This window comes from Rhipicephalus microplus, chromosome 7 (assembly GCF_043290135.1).
Source record: "Rhipicephalus microplus isolate Deutch F79 chromosome 7, USDA_Rmic, whole genome shotgun sequence".
Classification (NCBI taxonomy): Eukaryota; Metazoa; Arthropoda; class Arachnida; order Ixodida; family Ixodidae; genus Rhipicephalus; species Rhipicephalus microplus.
Window position 1 is genome coordinate 42588636 of NC_134706.1, and position 25237 is coordinate 42613872.

Genomic DNA, 25237 nt, shown 5'->3' on the forward strand with positions numbered 1-25237 from the left:
TTCACACTAACCCATTGTCGTAAATGGGTGTTATTTTTGTAATATTACCACCTGAAGCAAATACCCTTCTTTTAATTGTTTTCCGTGTACTCTTTTGAAACACATAATACGATGCATGCGCTAAGATGGTGACAGCACAATGGAACAAAAATTGACGAAAAATATTGCTTATCTACCATTCAGGTGTTATATATAAGGGATTGGGGTATTTATACAATACAGGAGTTTGCATGTCGTGAAGTCAATCGAAGGCGAATGCATACCTTTCTCGTAGCAATTTTTTTCCTCGTCTTCGTAAGTTCTAAAGGGCTTACTAGCGCTACCATACACTTCTGGGAACTAGAAGAAGTAAGAACATTTTTATTGTCCTCTCCACTTTGCATTCTTGCTTTCTGGTACTGAGAAGCTCAGATGAACTTTATATAGTTGTAATTGTATTTTTACACTTTGGAGATAATCATCTTGTATGTGAGAATGAACACATCAAAGAGATGCTGCGGTAATGGTGAATAGTGTTAACCTTTCATTGCTTACCAACAGGGGCGTCGAACGAGGGGTGACACACCCGGCGCGCCCTCCACCCCCTAAAATTTTGCGCCATGGCATACAGAGGAAAACACTATTTAAAGGAGTTGCCTCTCCCAAAACCAAGGAAATGCCCTCCCGCCTCCCTAAATTTTTTTTCATACGCCCCTGCTTATTGAGGTCTATCGACCTCGGTAAGCAGGGGTGTAGAAGGTGCTGAATGGCGAGTAGAGAAGTTCGGTCATGACTGCTTGATGCAACCTTAACTAATGCCAAAACACAATGTATTGAAAAAGTGTTGGCCGAAACGATGTGTCACCAGCCTGCTGAAAGTTTCAGCCCCTATCAAACCGCCTCGCAAGTTGTTTATTTTTTCCGAAGAAAGCGCGCTCAACGCCAAAGAAAATGTGCAGTGCCGAGCTAATAAGCAGCCTGTTTTGCTTTATTTTTCAGAGCAAAGCTGTCTCCAGCTGTATTAAATAGCTTTTTGCAGACATTAACACGAATGTCTACTCTAAAGATGTTTCTATGGTGTGCATTGTCGCAGTTTCGTATCGTTGTATGAGAAAACTGCGCACCAGTAAAGCACAAAGCTATTCAGTTCAAAAAAATAAATAAAGCATTGGACGGTGGTTTTATCTGTTTGAATAGGCTAATATAGGTAGAACCTTCCACGTTAATGGGAAAAGGTTAGTTGTTTGCGCCACTCTAACCTTTCAACCATTGGATAAAATGAACCTTACAAGACGGTCAATGGTGATGTAGAAAAATACGGAATGACTTCCGTAACTTAAGCGGCTGATCTCATACAATGGCATGTTTATTTGTCACTTTCAGCGACTTTCGCGCTGCATCAGTGCTTATATTATTTGCTAAACTTTTGCGTGCCAATGCTAACATAGTAACAAGAATCACGTGGCCGTCGGGGGCTTAGCACAAATTTTTACCACCTGATGTTCTTTACCGTGCACCTTAATCGAAGCACCCGGCTTTCCTTTGCACTTTCACCTTTCAATCTCCTCTAACCCCCCCCCCCCCCCCCCCCTAGTGGCCAGCAATCACATGGTGGTAATGATACATGGTGTTTATTGACGCAAAGGCTAAGTGATGGCTAAAGGGTGACAGTATATATTGCCACGTCCCATTTCTCAAGTTTTGTTATCGCCCCAATACATTACACAACTCTCAGCGCAAACCGCGCCTGCAGTTTTCGAGAAGCTTCAACGCTGTACTAGATTATTTCGATAAGATCACGCCCACTCCGTGAACTGTACAGAATATTCTAGAGCCTACGTCACCGCCAGCGATAACGCTAGAACATTCGATGGCAAAAGTGTAAATGCCAACGCACTTCGCCGCTTGTCAGTAGTTTATCGGCGGCGGATGCTCCGTTCGCCGCTATCAGTGCAAGCCTGCTACGGTGATCTGACTCTCCGTTTACCGGGCACAGGTTCGCCCATATAAACAATTTAATCTTCAACGTACTCTCTGCTTCTTTGTCAACTCAACGTCACAACCCCGTGACAATATATATATATATATATATATATATATATATATATATATATATATATATATATATATAAGGAAAGAAGTGTATACCTAAGGGTTCGCTTTTCCGTGTTTTTACACAAAATATTGAGATCTAACACACAATAAGGTCAAGGAAAGTCAAATGGAGCGGACGGGCACGGGAGAGGTTGTAGAGGGCCGGCGGGAAGAAATGTGCAACGTTTTCGGTGCTGACATGACGAACAGGAAGTTACATACTTGGAAACACTGGTGGCCAGGCCAGGCCAGAAGCAGCGAGTCTTAATGCGATCGTAGGTTTTATGAAATTCCTAGTGGCCAGCCGTCGGGTCGTCATGAAAGCCTTCGAAAACTGCAGCGAGTCTTAATGCGATTGCAGGTTTCATGGAAACCCAAGTGGCCAGCCGTGTCACGTCGTCATGAAAGGCTTCTAAAACTTGGAGTCGAAGTGAACGAGTTATGACCGGGACCCATCGGCTACCGAGAGAATGGTCAATTTGCCGAAGTAGTGCCCCATCATGAAGTTTGAAACGCATGAGTGGCCGTCGTAAGCGGCTGTTGGGAGCATGGGAGAAGCCGGTGAGCCGATCAATGATTGTACGGAAGTATGTGTCTGCACGTTCGAGCGAGGTGAAGTCTGCGGATCGAAGGAGGTCATCCGGTGCAGTGATCTCAACAGGATTAAGACTGGTCATCTGCGTGGTCTCTTGGCTGGGAGGTGCTGCGTAGCAGATAGATGCGTCAGGATTTTGCAACAGCGGACAGCGTGAGAATGCGTCGGCATCTAGGTGTTTTCTACCTGAGCAGTTTGTGACGCTCTAGTTATACTCTTGCAGTCAGTGCACCCAACCACCGAGGCGTTCTGACAAGTTCTTTAAGCAGGACAACCAACAGAGTGCATGATGACCCGTGGCGATCGTGAAGCAGCGGCCATAAAAAGAGGGGCGAAATTTTTGCACGAACCACACGATAGCCGGACATTCTTGTTCAGTGATGCTGTGATTCTGTTCCACTGGAGTGAGAGCACGGCTCGCGTCAGCCACAACTTGCTCTTGCGAAGCCTGGTAACGCTGCAGCAGGACAGCGCCGAATCGTTGCCCACTTTCTTCAGCGTGCAATATAGTTGGGACAGTGTGATCAAAATGACGAGAAACTGGCCCTGACGTGAGACATCGTTTCAGGGTCTGGAAAGCAGCTTCACAGTCGTCTGTCCAAATAAATGATGCACTTGTGGTCAGGAGGTTTTGAAGAGGAGCCGCGATACTGGTGAAATCACGGACAAACCAGTGGAAGTAAGAGGCTAAGCCGAGGAAGCTGCGAAGGTCTTTTAGCGAGGTTGGCTTAGGAAAGTGCAACACAGCGGCCACCTTGTCTGGATCAGGCTCAGTGCCAAGCTTGCTGACAACTTGGCCTAACACTTTGATGCTGCGGCTCGCAAACAGACACTTCTTGGTATTTAGCTGTAGACCAGCTTTGGCTAGACATGTGAGCACCTCGTCTAGACGTTGTAGGTGTTGCGAGAAGCTGGATGAAAAGATGACGATGTCGTCCTGGTAACTAAGACAGGTCTTTTATTTTAGGTCCCACATCACCGTATCGATCATTCGCTCAAATGTGACTAGGGCATTACAGAGCACGAAAGGCATCACATTGAATTCGAAAAGGCCATCAGGAGTAGCGTTTGCTGTCTTCTCTTAATCAGGCTAATGCATCGGGATCTGCCCATAGCCAGATTGTAGGTGGAGGCTTGAAAAGTATTCTGCGCCCTGTAAGGGGACAAGGGCATCGTCAATTAGAGGCACAGAATATACAACCTTTCTGGCAATTTTGTTTAGTACTCTGTAATCAACGCAAAGTTACACTAACCTGTCATTTTTTTAACTAGGGCAACAGGAGAAAACCAGGGGCTTGCTGAAGGCCTCATAAAGTTACGTCCAAGCATGTCATTAACATGTTTTTTGATAACCTTGCGTTCTGAAGACGACACACGGTAAGGGCGATGGCGAATGATACGAGACTAGTCTGTAGCAATGCGATGAGTGGCCGCCGTAATTTGACCAAAGCCATCCAAACAAACGTCAAAACAAGTCTGGCGTTGCGATAAAAGGGCCATTAAGTCATTAGTTTGCGTTGGAGTAAGATATTGCAACGAGGTCTTGACGTTGCCAAAGACTGTAGACTGTGTTAGCATATAACTGCTTATTTGAGCGAATCTGTGCCTGGTAAACGAAAAGTATGATTACAGTAGCAGTCTTGCAGAGATAGCAGTGAACGGAGCGTCGGCCGTCGATCAACTACTGACAAGCGATGAAGTGCGTCGGCATTTATACTCTTGCCATCGAATGTTCTAGCGTTATCGCTGGCGTTGACGTAGGTTACAGAATAATCTGTGCATTTCGCAGAGTGAGCGCGATCTTATCAAAATGGTCTACTACACTCCTGAAGCTTCTCCGAAATTGGAGGCGCGGTTTGCACTGAGAGTTGTGCAGTGTATTGGGGCGATAACAAAACTTGAGAAATGAAACGTGGCGCTGCCCCCTCTGAAAAAGGCATCGTCCCAATGCTTAAACTATAGATGAAGGTACAACATTAATGCAAGAAAGTACAATAAATAAATTACGATCCAGCAATAATACAAAAAACACTGTTTCAGTTTGTTAACGCGCATCAAACGGCTTCAGGCTCGCGACATGGACGACTTCTGGTCGCGATCGGCGTCGTTGAGAGTTCGTGATTCCGTCAGGGACAACCTCGTAATCAAGTGGGCCGAGACGTAGAACCACCTTGTATGGTCCGAAGTACCGTCGCAGAAGCTTTTCACTTAGTCCACGCCGGCGTATCGGCGTCCACTCCCAAACACATTCACCGGGCTGGTATTCCACGAAGCGTCGTCGGAGATTGTAACGGCGGCTGTCGGTCGTTTGTTGACATTTATACGGAGACGTGCAAGTTGTCGGGCTTTTTTGGCGCGTTGAAGGTCGCCATTTGTTGACGTCTCCTCCCATTTTACGCCACTGCGACCCTACGGCCCCAACGGAGGTGCACACGGACGCCAGCGGTGTAGGCGTCGGCGCAGTTCTGGCGCAGCGCAAACCCGGTTCCCTGAATATGTCGTGACATATGCGAGCCGTACGCTCACGAGAGCCGAGACAAACTACACCGTCACGGAGAAAGTGTGCCTGGCAATTGTCTGAGCCCTTAGAAAAGTACGAAATGACTCGAAAAGTTACGCTTCGTCACCCGCCGGTGATAATGACTTCAAAAAGTTGCGCCACCAGCTAACCTCACCGCTAATCTTGCGCCACTTTTACCCGACTGCTCTGATTGAGGTACACACCAATGCAAGCGGTGTTGGACTCGGCGCCATGCTCGCGCAGCGCCAATGGGAATTCCAGGAGTACGTAGTCGCATACGCAAGCCATACCCTCACCATAGCGGAGAAGAATTATTCTGTAACAGAGAAAGAGTGTCTGGCAATTATTTGGGCTCTAGGTAAATTTAGACCGTACCTAAATGGTAACCCTTTCGACGTAGTCACCGATCACCATGCACTTTGTTGGTTATCAACGTTGAAGGACCCTTCCAGCCGTTTAGCTCGCTGGGCTTTGCGGTTGCAAAAGTCTGACATGCGTGTTGTCTACAGGTCTGGCTGACATCACACTGATGCCGACGCCCTATCGCGTTCACCTGGGTCATCAGAAAGCTCTGCCTGTCTATCTGCCATTGACGAAACGGTTGCGTTTCTAGCAAACTACGACATGGCGCCTGAGCAACGTAAAGATGACTGGATCAACGCTCTTCGGCGATTCCTTTCAGACCCGTTGACTTCGCCGACTTATCAATAATTGCATCGTCAAGCGGTTCACTTTGAGATCCGTGATGACCTCCTTTATCGCAGGAATTACAAGTCTGACTGCCGAAAGTGGTTACTGGTCATATCTCGCCATCTTCGTGCTGCAATATGTTCAGCTTTCCACGCTGACGCTCTGTGTGCACGTGCGGGCATCTTCAAAACATATGCTCGCCTTTCCTCCCGGTTTTATTAGCGAGGCATATACACCTTTGTGCGCAACTACATTCAGTCATGCCCGTAGTGCCAACGACGGAAATCTCTGCCTCATCACACCTCTGGTCCGATACAGTCAATCTCTTGCCCTGCCAAACCTTTCCACCGCATTGGAATTGATCTGTACGGGCCTCTTCCATTTACGGCTTCCGGAAACCGTTAGATCACTGTCGCTGTAGACTACTTGACGCGATACGCAGAAACAGCCGCTTTGCCTGCCGCCACTGCACGCGACGCATAATCTTTTCTCCTGCGGAAGTTCATTCTCCGTCACGGCGCACCGCGTGAACTTCTCAGCGACCGAGGACGTGTGTTTCTTTCTCAAGTCGTCAACGCACTCCTTGCCGAATGCCGTATCATTCACTAGACTACCACCACCTACCATCCCAAAATGAATGGATTGACGGAAAAATTGCACCGTACTCTTGGACACATGGTATCTAAGTATGTTGCCTCAGGCCACTTCGATTGAAACCTCATTCTGCCTTTTGTGAAATATGCCTACAACACTGCTCCACCAGCGACTACGGGCTTTTCGCCATTTTTCCTGTTATATGGCCGAGACCCTTCCACCACACTAGCTACCACTCTTCCCTACCACTGTGATTCCTCCGTGTCTACGCCCATCTCTGAAGCTGCCCACCGCGTCGAGGAATGCCGTAAGCTCGCCGAGTCGTTCACAACCATCGACCGATGGAGACAAGAATCTCGGTTTGGCGATAACCACCCGTACCATAACTTTGTTCTGGAAACCCTTGTGTGGCTTTGGGTTCCAGCTGTCCCTACAGGTCTTTCTTCGAAACTTGCTTCAAAATACCAAGGACTCTACCACGTCATCTCGCAGACTTCACCTGTTAACTACACCATCGAACCCGTGACGCCATCCACAGACCAGCGCTTTCGGGGTCGCGAAACCGTTCACGTACAGCGGTTGAAACCATATCACGATCCGCTCGTACTCTGTTCTCCGTGAGTCGCCAGGATGGCTCTTTTTTCGACGGGGGACAATATATAGTGAAGAGGAATGCCCACTACTACAGCGGCATCGACACGTTGGCGCGAGGTGCGAGCTGGGACTGCCTGGTTGCTGCTGCGACGACGCTCATATATCCGGCCAGCTCGTGCTGCTTTATATATATATATATATATATATATATATATATATATATATATATATATATATATATATATATATATATATATTATTTCTTCAGTAGGCGTTTGGGGTTTTGGGGTTTATTGGTAGTACACGGTTCGAATGACGAGCAGTACAGGACCAGGATGAAAGAGAGATCTTCTTCCACCCTCTTTGCTTCTTCTCCGTCTTCTTAGTCCGGTATATACGTGGTGTAACATTTCCCCCTTCACAGAGGAAGTGCGCTGCACGTTTCATGCAGTGTCGCGCCGACTGAAAGGTTTCAGGCGAGCGACATGCGTGACCTCTGTCTTGCTGGAGCATCTCCCACTTAATGTAGGGCGTGCGATGTGGTAGTCGACTGCGCTGAGGTGGTCTTGGGCAACAAAAGATCCTATAAATTGCGCGATTAGTTTTTGACACCAGCTGCGCAAGCGCAAAGGCTTCCACACCAACACAAAATCTCCCAGATTATACGTGATCTGCTGGTGCTTGCTGTCAAAGCGAAGTTTCAATCTGTCTTGCGAAGCTATTGTGCGTAAACGGGAAGGCGACGAGCTTCTTCGGCGATGATGTATGATTGATATGTGGGGTTCGACATCTCAAAACCACCGTGTGAGAGACGCCGTAGTGGAGGGCTCCAGAAATTTCGGCCAGCTGGGGTTCTTTAACGTGCACCTAAATCTGAGCGCACGGGCCTGCAACATTTTCGCCTCTATCGAAAATGCAGCCGCTGCAGCCGGGATTCCATCCCGTGACCTGCGGGTCGGCAGCGGAGTACTTTAGCCGCTACACTGCCGCGGCGAGTTTGCTACTTTGGAGAGACAAAGAGTTTCTGCTAGGGAGATTTCTGCTTGGTCCCGATCAGACAGGAAAAATATTGTATCCAGATTATAACGTGGGAGTCAAACATAGAGGAGAAAAAAGAGGCTGTAGCCGGTGATCTCATATAGGGCAGTATTGAATGCGTATGTGACGAACGGTTAGACATCTTCCCAGTTCTCATGACTTGAAGCAATGTACATATAAAACATAGTCACCGATGTTCAAATTGATCGCTCAGTGAGACCATTCGTCTGCGGGTGGAGCGCCGAGTGTCTCAGCTCTGAGCCATACATACGAAGAAGTCGTTCGACAACGTCTGCCATGAATTGACGTCTACGGTCACCTATGATGACGCGGGGAGGCCCATGACACAGTGCAATAGAATGGAAAAGGACGGACGACACTTCACCAGCAGACGCGGATGGCAGGGCAGCCGTTTCGCGGTACCGAGTACATACCACAATCCATCTGTTGGCTTTCGGTGAACGCGAAAAAAGGCCTCACCAGGTCAATGCCAATTTGTTCGAACGGAGAACTGGGAGGTGCCACAGGTTGTAGATGTCCGGCCGTAGCTGCTGGGAGATATTTGTGCGCCTGGCATTGCGTACAACTTGCCACGTACAACTCAACTGACTGGTGCATACGTGGCCAGTAGAAGCGTTACTGTGTACGATGAAGAGTGCGTGTCGTTTCCACGTGACCTGAAGTGGCGTCATCATGCATGGCGTTTAAAACAGATGAACATAGTACCTCTGGAACCACCAGCAGGAAGCGGGTACCGGTGCCTGAGATGGTTTTCTTGTACAGTAAATAATCGCGAACGCAAAAGTGGCCTTCCGGAGTTAATGCTTGTGCGATCACGAATTACGGATTCAAGCTCGCTTCCTTCCGCTGCTCAGTTTCAAAAATGGCCTTATCCGAGAACGTTGGTGCCACAGACGCAATCAGATGATCAAAATTGTGAGCGTCACAAACTGCGTCATCAAGGGGCACCACGAAAGGCAGGGCGCGTTGGCATGTTTCCTGCCGCTCTTGCAATATACCTTGAAGTTCTACTCTAGCAGCCGGAGGGCCCAGCGTGCTAGATGGCCTGACGAATCTCGACGGTTGATAAGCCAGCACAAAGAATGATGATCCGTAACTACTTGGAAAGGACGATCGTACAGGTATGAGGGGAATCACTGCAGAGCGAAGACGAGTGCGAGACAATTTTGCTCGGTCACAGTGTTATTGCGTTCCGGCTTACTTAGTATACGACTGGCATATGCGATCAGATGTTCCATTTTGTCAAATCACATTAGCAGGACCACACCAATGCCAATGCCGCTTGCGTTGGTGTGAATTTCAGTCGCCGCAGAAAGATCGAAGTGCCGAAGGATAGGCTGTGACGTGAACAAGAACTTCAGTAGGTTGAAAGAAATTTCACAATCAGGAGTTCATTCTAAACAAGCACCTTGGCGGAGAAGACAGGTCAGGTAAATCGCAACTTCAGGAAAGACAGGAATAAATCCGCGAAAGTAAGAGCAAAGAACCAAGAAGCTCCGAAGCTTCTTCACCTAGCCAGGTGTTTTAAGAGCTCTAATAACCGCTGTCCTATGCGGGTAGGGCCTGATACCATCCTCGTAGACGAGGTGTCCCAGCACCAGTGTTTGTCGAGCACCCAACGACACTTCTTCGCATTGAGAACCAATCAAGCATTTCCAATACAATCCAAAACCTTCTCTACCCGTTCGTTATGCTCAATGAATGTACGCCAGAAGACCACAACGTCGTCAAGATAACACATACAGATGTTCCTTTTGAGGACGCCAAGAATGATGCTCATGAATTTTTCAAATGTAGTGGGCACGTTACATGGACCAAAGGGCATCATGTTGAATTCATATAGTCCATCCGGAGTAACGAAAGCTGGTCTCTTATTTGTCCATTGGATGCACAGGTATTCACAATCAGGAGGCCATTCTAGAATAGCACCTTGGCGGAGAAGACAGGTCAGGAGAATGGGAACATCAGTAAAGGCGGAAATAAATCAGCGAAAGTAAGAGCACAGACCCAAGAAGCTGCGAAGCTCATTTACCTAGCCAGGCTGTTTAACAGCTCAAATAGCCGCTGTTTTATTCGGGTCGGGCCTAATGCTATCCTCGTTGACAAAGTGTCCCAGTACCTGTGTTTGTCGAGCTCCGAAACGACACTTCTTCGCATTGAGAACCAAGCCAGCATTTCCAATGCATTCCAATACATTCCAATAGTCAGTTTTGCTGTTTGTCTTCTTTTCTTGTCCCTCGTTATTGGCGCTGTTTTTCATGTGAATCATGTCGTACCGACTCATTCAAGCAACCACGTTAGCTACTTTCTAACACCTCTTCTATCCGTTCGTTATGCTCACCGAATGTACGCCAGAACACCACTACATCAAGATAACACATAGAGATGTTCCACTTCAGGCTGCCCAGAATGGTGTCGTTGAACCTTTCAAATGTAGCGGGCGTGTTACATAGACCAAAAGGCATCGCGTTGAATTCATATAGTCCGTCCGGAGTAACGAAGGCCTTCTTTTCTTTGCCCATTGGATGCACAAGTATTTGCTAGTAGCCTGAGCGTAAGTCTATGGAAGAAAAATAGAATGCTGAATGGAGGCAGTCTAGAGCGTCATCAATGTGTAAGAGAGCGCGGGACACCTCTATTTGTGACGAAGTTTATACAGTGATAGTCCACACAGAATCTCCAGCTACCATCCTTCTTTTTGACTGGAATCACGGCAACCGCCCAAGGAATCGGTGATTCTCGAATGACACCCTTCTGCAGCATATCACGCACTTGTTCGTCAACTATCTTGTGCTTGGACAGCGACACTCGTTAGGGTTTTCGACGAATGGGCTGCGCTGTTCCGTCTTTATGGTGTCGAAAGTCTGAGACGCGGAAGTCGAGGGCTCATGGTCATGGGAAAAATAAAATACCACCACGTACTTTAACCGGACGTCCTGAAGCACGCGGCGTTTGTCTGTAGTGACTTGTCTATCATAGGTGCAATTTAGAATCGGCTCCACAAGTATTGGCTGAGGCCCCACCAGGAGCATCACTTAGAGCAGCCATTGTCATCGAAGAGTATGTTTTGAACATGTCAAGCTTCAGTCCTCCTTGTAGAACCACCGACTCAGCTGAACAAATTACCGCTCATAGTCCTGTGCGTTCTTGAACGAGTGACACTATGCAGCGGGGCACCAATGTCTTCTTCTTAACGCAACTGAGATGAAAGGGCTCCACCAATGCGTCAAACGCGCTGTCATTGTCTTCGATGTGGGGAGAGTATACAGGAACACATAGTGCAGAGAATGCCGGGAACACGCTATATTTACAGACCCGGGGCGTGCCGTGCTCCCTGTCCAAATTCTCCTACAGTTCTCCAGGGGCAGCATCACATATGTACACCTCTTCATTTCTACAATCAACAGTGGCGCCAAATATTTGAAGGACATCAATCCCCAGGATTATGTCGTGTGAGATCCTTGGAAGAATTGTAAACCCTGTCACAAACACATTATCACACAGGAACACTTCTGCGGTACAGACACCAAGGGACGCACTGAGTTACCACCAACAGCGCCGAATCTTGTCGCCTTCTCCCACAAAAACGTCACCTTATGTCCTAAATGATGCTGAAAAGCAGCACTCATAACCGAAACTGTACCACCAGTGTCCACCAAGGCCATCTCACGCACACTATCAACAAAAACTTCTACCTTGTTCTTGATCATCAACAAAGGCGGAGGTATTTCATTTTGCAGCAAGTCACCAGTGACCTCACCCCCACCGGCCATGTTACTTAGTTTTCCTGGTGTGGTGATGATGGGTAGCGCCGGGGCGGTGGAAACCAGTGAGATCGAGGTGCTGGAGGTGGCGTAACACTTCGATCAGATGTAGGAGAGTGATTGCGCCAGTGTCTGTGCCAAAAGCTGCTATCATATCTTGAGTCGGTGTGCCAGTGTCCTAGAAAGACAGCAGGCTTATCAGCCAAGCGTGGCCACTGATCACAGAGTGGAATGTGCGAACGATCGCAATACCTTGATATTTGACCAGTGAAACCACAGCTGTGGCACACAGGTGCTGGACAATGTCACCGCTGTTCTTCGAAGTGTTCAGGCTTGCTGGCACATCTGCGAGCCTTCGCGTAAGCCCGAGATTCAATTACATCCGTGGTCGTGTGTGGTATGAGCGTTCGGAACGAAAATGCTAAGGATATTGTGATCGGTCGTAAAAAACCGGACTTGACCGCTGAATACACCGAGGCTTTGCAACATCCACTGCGTCGATAGATGGATGTTCACAAACCGTAAGCTGTGGGGTAGTGGTGTCCTGCGGGAAATAGGATAGAGACGTGGCGGCAGCCTGTTCACGTGTCATTTCTAGTTGTCTGAGCAACTCTTCCCGAATGATCTGATGAATGGTTGCTGAAAGGTCAACTGTTGAGGCTGCTTCTATGCTGGCTGCTGAGGTGACATTTGCCAGGCGACCAAACTTGGGCGCTATTCTGCACTGCTTCAGGGTTTCGACCGTACGACAGTGCCGTGCAACAGACACATAAGTCAGGCTTTTCCTGCTAATACGGAAGTTGACCACATCTTTTGCAATTCGCTTCAGCATATTGCCCCACCTTGTCCTTTTCCGACATTCTGAAATCGGCGTCTCTACGCAGCCTAAAATCTCTTCCGTATACGCAGTGCAGGCCTCATCGGGTAGCTGGGCTCTCCATGCAAGACTCTGCTCGGCGAGCTTCTTTTTTGCAGCTGAGTTGCCGACACACTTCTCGATTTCCTCAACAAAGCATTTCGATGTTGTCAAAATATCCTCAAAGTTTTCATACCAGACAAGAGCAGTATCAGTGAGGTAGAAAACCACACGTGATAGTTGGGAGGCAGCATGTCATTTGTTAGTATGGATTAATCGCTTGTTATGCTTAAGCCATGTGTCCTCGTCGTCGTTGGCCTTTCCAGGGAAGGTTCGTGGCTCTTTGGGATACGGCCAAGAGCTGCTGGGGGCTGGTTCTCGAGCTTCTGCTTCGTCAGGTATGATGGGCAAGGAAGGAGGCAGGCCGACGAGGTGACGACACTAGCGAAACCCGAGGAGTACGGGTCCCATGGTTGGCTGCTATACCCCAGCACGTTCACCACTATGTTAAGTCCTCAGTAGGCGTTGGGGGTTTATTGGTACACAGTTCGAATGACGAGCCGTACAGGAGCAGAATTCAAGAGAGATCTTGCTTGCTTGCTTGCTTGATCCTTTCTTTTGTGGCTCTCACCAACTAAGGGAGATTGGCCAGGAAGCCGGTCCGGTGGGTAATGCAAGTCAATACCTTTAGGTTTTCCAGGCTAGGGGAGCAGGAATACTTGGTTTTGATTGTGAAATCGGCACAATGGAAAAAACAGAAAGAAGAGAAATTATAACATTTGTTGACAACTGAGGTGTAATCGTTATATGAAACTTTTCTGAAGGTTAAATCATTACAGTGTAATAGCTAAATAATAAATGTTAGATTGACTAGTAAAAATCAAGAGCTGATCAATGGCTCAGCAAGGTAATCTTCTTGTGTTACATAGGAATTTGAAGAGAGCCCCGCAGATGTTCCTGTCGCTGTGTCGTAATGAAGTGGCCCAAAAGGCAAAATATTAGGAGTAATAAGTGATATTGTAACATTCGCGTACAATTCTTCCAGACACGACACCGCTGGGTTCTCTCCTTTTTTTCTGTTGTTCGGCCGTGACCCTGCGCTACCTTTCGACACCCTCCTGCCGGCCGGACTAAATGACAAGTCTCAGTACGCTCGTGATGCAATAATGAAGGCCCAAGCGGCACGCCAAGTTGCTCGACGACGCTTACTGGACTCCCAGGACAATCAGAAGAGCGTATACGACGCCCGCCATCGTGACGTCCACTTCACACCCGGAGATCTCGTTCTGTTATGGTTCCCCTCGCGCCGCGTTGGACTTTCGGAGAAGTTACTCCCACGCTATTCAGGTCCCTACCGTATCTTACGCCAAGTAACTGACGTCACATACGAAATCACCCCTACGGACCCCGCCATCCTTCACCCTCACACTGACGTAGTGCATGTTACGCGACTCAAACCGTATTACTCCAGTGCCTCCTGATTAGCACCGGGTCGGTGCTCCAGCCGCCGGGGAAATCATGTAACGGTAGGATGAGAACGACGAAGAAGACAAAGAGGAGGACGATGTTGTCAGATCTGTGAGCCAACTGGGCGCCATCTTGTCCACCACCGAGTTTATTCCTCGTTTTATAAAGTAAAGTTATTCTCCCGTAACAATATTCCCAGCATTTAAAATAAATTTCGAAACAATATTTAATTCTTGAAACGGCGACATGTGAGAAAAAAATTGTTGATATGTTCGGGTTCATTACAGCTTGAGCACCGAAGGGATGGCACCAGATCAGACCTGTTTAAGTAGTATTTAAGAGGAGGTACACAGCAACGTAATTTTGTTATAGAGACTTCCAATTTACGCGTGGGACACCATTTATTATTTTATATGAAGTGCAGGTGCGAGAAATTTGGATTCGCTATCGTTATTTTTGCTGAGTCTTCGAGAAGGAAAAGTTTTCTGAACCTCACTGCTGTTACATAAGCTGTAAGAGGCATGGTTGGGACAATCAGAAAATCAAGGGATGCTCGCGCGAGTGTGTCAGCCATCTCATTTATAAATATACTACGATGGCCTGCCACCCATATTATTCGCATTAGACGAATGTTTGCTGGGATTAATGATTTAAAAGTTTCTAGTACCGCTGATGCCAACGACGATGATAAAAATGAACATACGAAATACGAGTCAGTAACTGTCACAGCTGTCGAATTAGTCGCAGGAAGTTTACGAAGAGTTAGTATAACGGCCGTTAATTCCGCTTCAAATATTGGCGTATAATCTGGGAGGCGCAATGAAAATGACCATAACAATGAGAGAGAAAAAAATACCCATACCTGTCTTCTCGCCATTCATAGATGCATCTGTTGCAATTACTATATTAGTACCTACTTGAGACAGGTGGTCTTCTAATAAGCCAATCAAATATTTAGAGGGCAAGTGCTTAGCATTCTATTGGAAGATATCGTCAAATTCTATTTGCACTGGGCCGATTGGTTTCTCAAATGGCGTGATCTCGAATATATTAGCACTCTCTCTCTCTATTTTTATAATATATATGTATATATATATATATAGAGAGAGAGAGAGATAGAGAAAGAGAGAGAGAGATAAAAGCTAAAATAAGATAGGGTTGATGAAGATTGGCAGACGCGCCGCACCAAAGACTTAAAGAACCAGTGTGACCTCGCACTACGCAGCGTGCCGCTGCGACTACTCGGCGACGCTCCATGCATTTATCGGCACAATAATGCCGAGATATATAAATACACCTGTTGCCAAAGTGGTGCACAGATTCAGCATGTTTTCTACTAGGCCCGCTCGTAGATTTTCTTTCAATCTAAAACCACTCTTTACAAGCACACAAAAAGTGGTCCTTCTCTCTGCCCATCTGTAATGTAGCACGAACCAAAAAATCCAACATTGCGTAAGCCTTGTGTCAGACGCCACTGCATGGCAGGGGACAAAGAGAGGTCACTGTAAGTACCGCACTATAAAAGGAAGTGAAACACCTGCAAGTTTCGGGTTCTACGTGGTCCACACTTGCAGGACACAAAGGAATAACAACTGTGACAAATGTTAGTTCATACCTAATCGATGTACATCTGTGTGTTCTTTTTGAGCATCCATCTTTGTGTTTTAAGAAAAATCTGCAAGTATCGAGCTGATTGCGTGCGACATTCCAATTTCTTCCTAGCGCATACAATGCATACAATGCATACATACATACAACGCATTCATACAACGCATACATTGTGTTGCAGCGATTGTGACTTTTTTATTTTTGGACAAATTAAGGATGACTTTACGACGAGTGCCTTAAAGATCAGAATGTTTCAATACCTATAAAATGTAGTTGGAAGTAACGTAGAAGTGTTTGTTGTGCCTCAATATTTATGCAGTTTTTTTTAAGTCCACGAGTAAAATAAAAATCGGGTAATGAAAGAAACAAGAGGTATCGCTAATGCTTTCTTGTCCCAGAAACATTCCAATACCTTGGCAGTTTTGTTTCAGGGAAATATTTCAATAAGTTGGCAACGTCTCAGAACATTGGCTTCTCAGAACACGTCTCAGAACATTGCCATCTTTCATATTGGCATCCTAATAATGAACACTGAAATGGACAATTTTAATCACCTTTCGGCTTTCACTATTCACGTTTTTCTTTGTCAGTATGTATTCCTTGAACAATGCTGCCTTATGTACGTTTCTTTTTCTTCACTTTCGCCAACAGGCACCAACACTCTCTGATGTTACCATGAAGTTTGCATGAACATCTGCTGGGAGGATGATAAAATAACTAGAAACTAAAGCATATGATACACAAAGGTTGCAACATATGTGACAAGATCATAATCTAAAGCTCATTTTAAATGTCAGCCGTACCTATTTCATTAAAAACTTACTGGTTTGTTGAAAAGGTACAGATCAGTGCAAGATTTAGAGAAGTGTGAACAGAGGTGCTCAATCACAAAAACTTTTCAGCGTCGATGTGCTTCAACAATGAAAAGAGGAGGTTGAGGCGACATGTATTTGTAAATAAAATAACGTGATCACTCTGACCAGAGAGTGAACGAAAAGCCGCACCTGAAATCGCACAAACTAATTCCGGTTGGCTCACATCGTGCACTGTAAGAATCTCACATGGAGAACAGAGTGCACAGGCTACAGATGCATATCGCCTAGTGAAGAGTTGGCGAAGCCACCGCAACTGAGCCGACTAGGCTAGATGCACGATACCATGCATATCCTTTATTCTACCACATGTTAGGGATCCTCTGTATCTTCTTGATTTGACATACCCTGAAGCCAAAACCTTCATGCAGAGTATTTCTAGGTATTGCTATTAAAAACATCGCTGATAGTACAGACCTGTGCGTAAGCCATGGAAAAAGTATGGACGCCTTATTTTGACAACGTCACGATCACTACGATGTGTCGAAATAACGTCATGATACGATCCTCTTTTTCAATTTGTAGTACTACCACGCTAACTTCAGATAAGTGACGAAGGAAACCTTTGCTGAAGTAGTAATATTGGGCTACCAATTAGCCGAAATACGTACATTTCTGTGTTACATTTCTCTCTCTATAATGCTCTCTCATGCATACAAACAAAAACACACACACTCCCACTGCCAAGCTCACACACACCCACACAACAATAGTTGGAGTAAAGTTCTAATTCATCAATTTTTATTCAGGCACCATCTTCATGAAGGTTTGTGCAAAAAATCCTCATTATCCTGAAGAAAAAAATTATTTTCAGTTTTTGCGCACGAGCCGTAGGATCTGGCTGTTCGCATCATCTAAACCACTAACCTGCAAAGACTACAATGCGACATGCATCTACTATAGAACGAGGAACCTAACCGACACCAGCGTCTCCTTGCTCTACCAGGCCGTCTGGAATGAGACACTGTGCGTAAGCTTTGGGACGTAAAAAGCATGAACTTTTGCATGTATCCTTGTTGTCTTCGTCGTTTTCTATTAAAGCTTGCTTGACCTTACCGCACAAAATTTACCTTCTGGCACGGATAATGTTTTTGGATTCCCCACCCGTGAAATTATTTTTGCTTGTTTAAAGTCATTTTTTTTTCTTATGGTATATTTTGTTTTTGTATATTGGATACCTTCGTTACTGTCGGAATAGGGACTGTGACTATTTATTCATCTTATATTGAGAGTACCATTTGCGGTTACAGGTATATTTCTGAAGTTCCAGATTCCTGCACTGTACGTCTGCTTGCACATGCTTTTTCGAGCGTACTCGTACCTGTGTCGCCGGAGTTTGGGCATCCAAATTGTGTCTGTGATGGCCTGTAGTTTACCTGAAAGCAGTGTGCGCTTAGAAACATTGCTAACATAAGCGAACATAAACTAGGTAGAGCCTAGCAGTGGCCCAGAAACAACATGCATAAACTGTATAAGATCTTGAAACAGCCTAAAAACAACCAGATTAGCCTTCGAAATCACCAAGTTTTGTTGTTGCTTGCGTGGCTGGTTGGAGGCTTTTCCCATACTTCCTGATTTTCGGAGACATACCTTTAAAAAAAGCGCTCTTCAAGACATACCAGGGCGTTGATCTGATCCCTTGAAAGTGTGCGGAACGATAACATTGTGGGTCGTGTTAGGAAACAGAGAAATAGTTTTAACTGCAAAAAATGACAAATATGTGTTATGAAACAGATAAATTATTTAACTACTAGTACGTCATCACACACTGTTAGGAGGGCTTGAGCTACTTGACACCACGTCAACACTTACGGCTAGGGGAGCGGTGCGGATAGAAGGACAGGTTCACACAGATAAGTCAAAGAGCTGCTTGGCATCTAATAAGTGAATAAAAGGTTACAATATAAATCATTGTCTCGTCATCAATTTACGTCATCAAAATTATACGCCATGTACTCTCAGCGCAAGGAAAGCATTCGAGATTTCTCACGATTTTCTTGGGGTGGTGGGGGCAATTTTTTTTACTTGCAGACACTGCCATCATCAGCCTTCAGAGGCAAAAGAGGGGGAGGGCAAAAACAGTTTTGCGGGTGTCTTCCTGGGCTCGCAAGAGACGCGCTTGATTGCGTTTCAGGACGCGAGCATGCGACACAAGACGCGGGACACGGACATGCGCAGTAGGGGTGTACGGAGGGACATCGTTACACGGTATATTCAAATATCTACTTTGCATCTGATAAAGATCAATAAAACTCAAGCTATCTGGTTTAAATGCGCCCTTTCCGGAAAAGGCGCAGAACTGAAAGCGAGATGCGACAAAAACAAAACAGGTTCTTAAGACACCAGTGACGTTGCTGGAACGCCGAAGAGTGCAGATGCGTGCACATCAAGCTCTGCATGTTCTCGTATTTTCTGTGTCGTCATACCCTTGAACCATCCAGAATTCGCTACAAGCTTGTAGGGAACGTGCTCCAGCAACATTGGATACCAGTTTCAATAAAATCAGGGTCCTTCCTTTTGTTTTCACGAACACTTCTACTTCCACCCATGGAGGCTTAGCAGAGGAGTGGCGGCGAAGTGGCGGCAATGGCGGGAGACGCTCGCCCGAAGACGACAACCACAGCCTTGCTGCGGTTGCTGATGTCTATGGACTATACTGAGGAGTCACAGACAGCATCCGAATGACCATTCAAAAGAGGTTTTCGTGGAGAAGTCACGGGCTTTGCCACGCAAAACCGGAATGAAGCAGCACTGCCTCAGAATTGCAACGTGGCGTCCGCGCACATGGACGCAAATTTTCCCACCGCAACTGACACCGACCACCCTGAGAAGAAATGACAAATATTCCAATCGCTGAAGGTGAAGAAGAAACAGGCTAGATAGCACAAATTTCAATAAAGAGGGGACTTCTCCTCAGACAGCAGACTTTCCACGAACAGCTACCCATGGACTACCCATGGTCGATCTGAAAAATGTTTTTCGACATCACCATGGACTACCTCTGAAGAATGTGACCTCTCAAGCGATCTCCGACGCTAAAGTGGAGGCTTTCAAGGCAACAATCAGGTGTGATCAATTTATTCTCCACATCCTCCAGGCTCCAACATAGCACTAACGTAAGCTCCAAACACGGCCGTCGCGATGGCGATGAGAGTTCTCACGTCTTTTAATATCAGCCGAAGACCACACCACACCGGTCAACATTTATGTTTCGGCAGGTTCAGGAACAAAAAAGGTGTTATCATGGCATAGAGCCACACACCCCGTCCGAGACCATCAAAGCGAGCATCTGTTTTCTCACCCAAGGCGTAAGACTGGTCGACACTCGGTAGTTAAGAGACTTTCAGAGTGCCATCTTGACTTCCTTCGGGGACGTTCTTCCGAGATATGTTTACTGCAGAGGAGGTGAGAAGGAGCACAGTGTTTTTCGTAACAGCCTCCAATTTCGCTGAATGTGTGGGGAAAAGTGGCTGCCGCACCGACGTTTGCCCACAGTCAGACACACCCGTGTGCCGTACCTGAGAAATGCGTAACCCAGAAGTAAACCAAAACTGCTCTGCGACATGCGCAATTTGCTCAGAAATCCATGTCAATAGAAACCGCAGTTGTCTGAAACGCCTCAAGCCTGTTCCTAACAAGCAGCGAAACCACCCAATAAACCACACAAGCCAAGACTTCGCTGGTTTCAGTCGGAGCAAGAGGAATCGGAATGGGAGTATGGACAAGGAGCGACCAAAGGAGCTGTTCCAGAACGCGCACGCTGTCGAAAAATCATGCTGTGGAGAGACTTCAACCAGGAGAGCGGCGTTCAAGTTTGACATCGTTGCCGAAAGCAATCTCCTAGGACACTACGAACGCGCAAGCCGTGCCGAGAAAGCCACCAGGGGCCTGCCCAGCACATAGCAACCCATCATCGGACGCGGCAAGCCTTGCGCAAGCCTTATTTCCCACTGCCAAACATACACCCGTTACACCACCTATCAAAGAACACTCAGAATACAAAAAGTCGTAGCTAAAAACAGACACCTCAAAACAGAACTACAGGAGATTAGGTGTATAGGCGTAGAATGGCGCAAGCTAGTCGAGTAACACACAAAGCCTATCGAACTAACCTGTTATCTTGCAGACCACCGCGCATCCCGTGGCAACGCAACAACCACAAACACCGTCAATAGCACTCTTAGTTCAGGAAATCCAACTTGTTTTTACCAAACTAGGCCAGATGTAACGCACCATAAGCGACATGAGCCAGGCGCAGTATCTCCGCAATAGATCTTGTCAGAGCCTGGGTGCCCCCACCACACATAAGAAAATTTGAATACCAGATACCGATAATATTAATAGTGGCTATTCACCGTATTAGAAAAAGACCGAACAAATGAAAATATGGCAGTGGAAATGCTGCTCACTGAAGAAAATAGGACATTTCAAGCAATTTAGTGAAGCATCTAAAATCCCCCCCCCCCCTGATATAATCTGCCTTTAGGAATTAGGCGAATTTCAGACAATTCTGAGAGGGTACATACAATATAATAGCCCAAAACGCCCACAAGTGGTGACATTTACCAAAAGGAATATAGCGTTGAGCGTAAGCTACGTGAGCGATGAAGCAGTGCAATACCACATAATAACGATGTGGCCCAAAACACGTGGAGGTCCACAAACAGTGGGGTTCAGTATAGATAGCCCACCTAAAGAGAGACGACCTGACTTTGGCAACATCATAGCTCATGCAATGGGTTTATTGAAAAAGAGAGTCAGGCTTCTCAGTATGGAGGATTTTAATGCACCACACAGAAATGGGAGATATAAGCAGGACAGCCCCAAGGGCAAGCTTCTTGCTTACCTTGTTGAAAGGTATGGTCTCTGTCAACTCACACAACTAGACCTACCGGCACGGGTCAGGAACAGTCTAACTAAAGACACGCGACGGAATTTTTAGGAATGCTGAAGGGAATGCCATATGGGCACAACTCGGAGAAAACTCGGGAAGCGACCAATACACTCTCGGAATAACAATTATTGCCACCACTACAAGACGAATCGATAAAGTCACAATATCTGACTGGAATAAATTTAGGGAGAACATGGGAGACCACGGAGAAATAAGAAATCTTTATACCTGTGTAACACGCCCCGTCGCGGTGGTCTAGTGGCTAAGGTACGCGGCTGCTGACCCGCAGGTCGCGGGATCGAATCGCTGCTGCGGTAGCTGCATTTCCGAAGGGTGCGCAAATGTTGTAGGCCCGTATGCTCAGATTTAGATGCACGTTAAAGAACCCCAGAAGGTCAAAACTTCTGAAGTGTTCCACTACGGCGTCTCCCATAATTATAGAGTGGTTTCGAGACGTTAAACCTCACATATTAGTTATCATAACTGACTAACACATATCAAGGAGGCGCACAGGAAAATGACGAAGAAGCTGGAAGCATGCGTGGAAATCCCAGCAGCCAACAAACACCTGCTACATTTGTGGGACGCAAAGAGAAGCCTCACAAGGAGATGGGGGAAACAAAAGCCTAATCATAAATTGAAGATAAGGATAGCTCAGTTGTCACAGGAAGCCAACGACTACGCACGTCACTTAAATAACAGTAACTGGAGGCAGTTTAGTGACTCACTTAGAGAGACGTTAGGCACCCAAACGTCATGACATATCCTCAGCAGTATCATCGATCCAGGGGAAACAAAACAATGACGAGCAGGGCTTTAAAAAATTTAGAGAATGAATTTGAGAGTAACGATGTTGTACTTACCAATGAAGTCAAGAATATATATGTCGGACAGGACACATGCGAAGTGATGCATGACAAATATGCAGGGAAAGAACAACTGGAGTTAGATGCACCCAGAATATTTGAAGAGGTTCATGCTTCAGCTCAGTCTCTAACAAAAGAATACCGCTTCAGGACGAGGCAATATAACAAACACCATGCTCAGAAATCTTAGTGATGCGGCCCTGTGATAAATTATGGATTTCTTTAATAAAGATGTATGGGTAGATGGAGGCGACTACTGGAAGGACTCTTGCCCCGCCGCGGTGGTCTAGTGGCTAAGGTACTCGGCTGCTGACCCGCAGGTCGCGGGTTCATATCCCGGCTGCGTCGGCTGCATTTCCGATGGAGGCGGAAGTGTCGAGGCCCGTGTGCTCAGATTTGGGTGCACGTTAAAGAACCCCAGGTGGTCAAAATTTCCGGAGCCCTCCACTACGGCGTCTCTCATAATCATATGGTGGTTTTGGGACGTTAAACCCCACAAATCAATCAACTGGAAGGACTCTTAGAGAATCCTAATAGTAAACCCAGGGAAGCCAGGAGATAATAAGTACCTCCTACCAATCGCCCTTACCTCATGCTTGAGGAAATTTTTGAAAAAAAAATAATAGCTAGAATAACAGACTATATATAGAGATGATGATGATGATGATGCTCCTTGAATTATTGGCACCTACCAACTCTGGGGAATCGGCAATGAGTCGGGCAGATCGTACATACGAGATTTACGTATAATATTTAGTAGGAGATAAGTAATTTTGAGATGAATATTACTGTTACGTTAATTATAAATAACTAATTTTAGGTTGGACTATTTAGCCTAATGTCTCAGAGACTGAAGATATTTGGACTAAGAAGGTTAGATGAAGAATCGTTAGTACTTGATACACCTACCAAATCTATTTGAGTCACATATAAACTTTTCGGCAGCTTTGAAAATATTCCTGTCCGAGTGATAGCAGAACGGCCGATGTAACCGGTAGACCAAATTGCCGCAATATAATTTCGGTAATAAGTTTTCTGTGTGAAGAAAAGTGTGAGGAAAACGCGTCCGGAGGCCGTTAATAAAATACAAGCTTTCCTCTCCGCAGCAGGGATACAATGCTGCCCGCAAAAGACTGAAGTGATTAGAATTAGGGCGAGATACGCAAGGAAACGGGACTTAACACCGATAGAAGTACTGCTGGATGGGAGACTAATCAGCGAGGCAAAAGTCACACGCGTTCTAGAAATGCGGATACAAGGAAATTCGCGAACAACACACACGCTACAAAGGCTATGAGGAACCACGAAGAATGTGGCCCGGATGATCAGGCGGATAGCAAATATTAAAGCGGGACCAGAATAGAAAGGAACCATCGCACTCTTTCATGCATTCGTTATCAGCAGAGTTACGTACGCGCTGGCGTACCAGATTGACAAACCAGAAAACAAAACAAATGAACACTGTCATAAGAAAAGCCTTCAAAACCGCGTTGGGGATTCCGGGAAATGCCAAAATTGAAAGGGTAGAAAAGTTGGGTGTATACAATACCTTTGAGGAGTATGCGAATGCGGTGCTCTTGTCTCAAAAGGAAAGGCTGAATTCAAGCACTCACGGGAGAAGAATACTAGAAAAGATAGTATTCAAATTGCGCCCGCTATATTGTGACGAGGAAACTGTGCTGATAGATGCGGAAAACCGCTCACATTTGACTGTGGCACCTATCCCTAGAAATATTCATCCGACGTATCAAGCAAGGGGGAAGGAAAGAAGGCTTTTTACGCAAAGCCCAGAAACATAACCGTGAAGCCGTCTTTACAGGCGTCAGTAAAGTGTGTGGAGGGTCACATGTAGTGGCAATCGTAGCACCTAATCACCCCACAACGGTGTCGCTAAAAACACGTTTCACGCGAGTGGCAGAGGCAGTGGCAGAAGCAAGAGCCATATCTAACGCAGAAAGCAGGGGACAATCAGTGGTGGTGTTCTGTGATTCACAGACGACATGCCAAATGTTTCTCCGTGGTACGCTACCTAAACTAGTGTGCAAAATTTTGAATGAGCGTAATTACGGGAGATCATCACATTATATGGTGCCTTGCTCACGATGGTTCAGAGGGGAACGTCAGGGCGAACCGTATAGCTCGAGGTTTCACCAACCGAGTGACGGCAGGCGCTGACGTTGAACCCCTTTGTAGTCCACGTGACACCCTTTTTTCAATGAAAGAGGCAACGAAAAAAGTATGGCCTTCTGCATAAAGACTTGGATAGCCAACAAATCAGGGATTTGAGACGCATACAAACTAATAGCTTTCACATTTTCATGCGGTGGCTGCATTTTGGATGGGTGCGAAAATGATGTAGGCCCGTGTGCTCAAATTTGGGTGCACGTTAAAGAACCCCAGGTGATCGAAATTACCGGAGCACTCCACTACGGCGTCTCTCATAATCATATAGCGGTTTCGGGACGTTAAACCCCACGCATCAAGCAATAATTTCTAATATTGTACCACATAAGTAGAATATTTCACACACAATTAAAAAAACATATCCATAGACACACCAACATAAAAAACGTAGACACACCGACACTCAGCCACATAATACTCGAGCGCACCTGAAGGCCCACACACATCGACAGTCTACACATTACTAACCCTTCACGCATGTTACACAGGCAGTGGGAGGCATGGTCTACGGACGAAGCCAAGCAGAGCCAAAAAGCTTTGCTTGACCTGGTCCAGCGAGCCGCTCGTGCCAGCCAAGCCCTGGACTGAGCGCCCGACCAC

General features: G+C 46.4%; 1 long non-coding RNA gene across 1 annotated transcript in view; it reads left to right on the top strand.

Annotated features, from left to right (window-relative positions):
* Window positions 1-228: 228 nt before the first annotated feature.
* Window positions 229-25237, top strand: part of LOC142766915 (uncharacterized) — a 34805-nt gene continuing 9796 nt past the window's right edge. Inside the window, exons 1-2 of the long non-coding RNA XR_012884658.1 lie at window positions 229-348; window positions 17508-17659. This is a non-coding gene — a long non-coding RNA (uncharacterized LOC142766915). The remainder of the gene's footprint in view (window positions 349-17507; window positions 17660-25237) is intronic.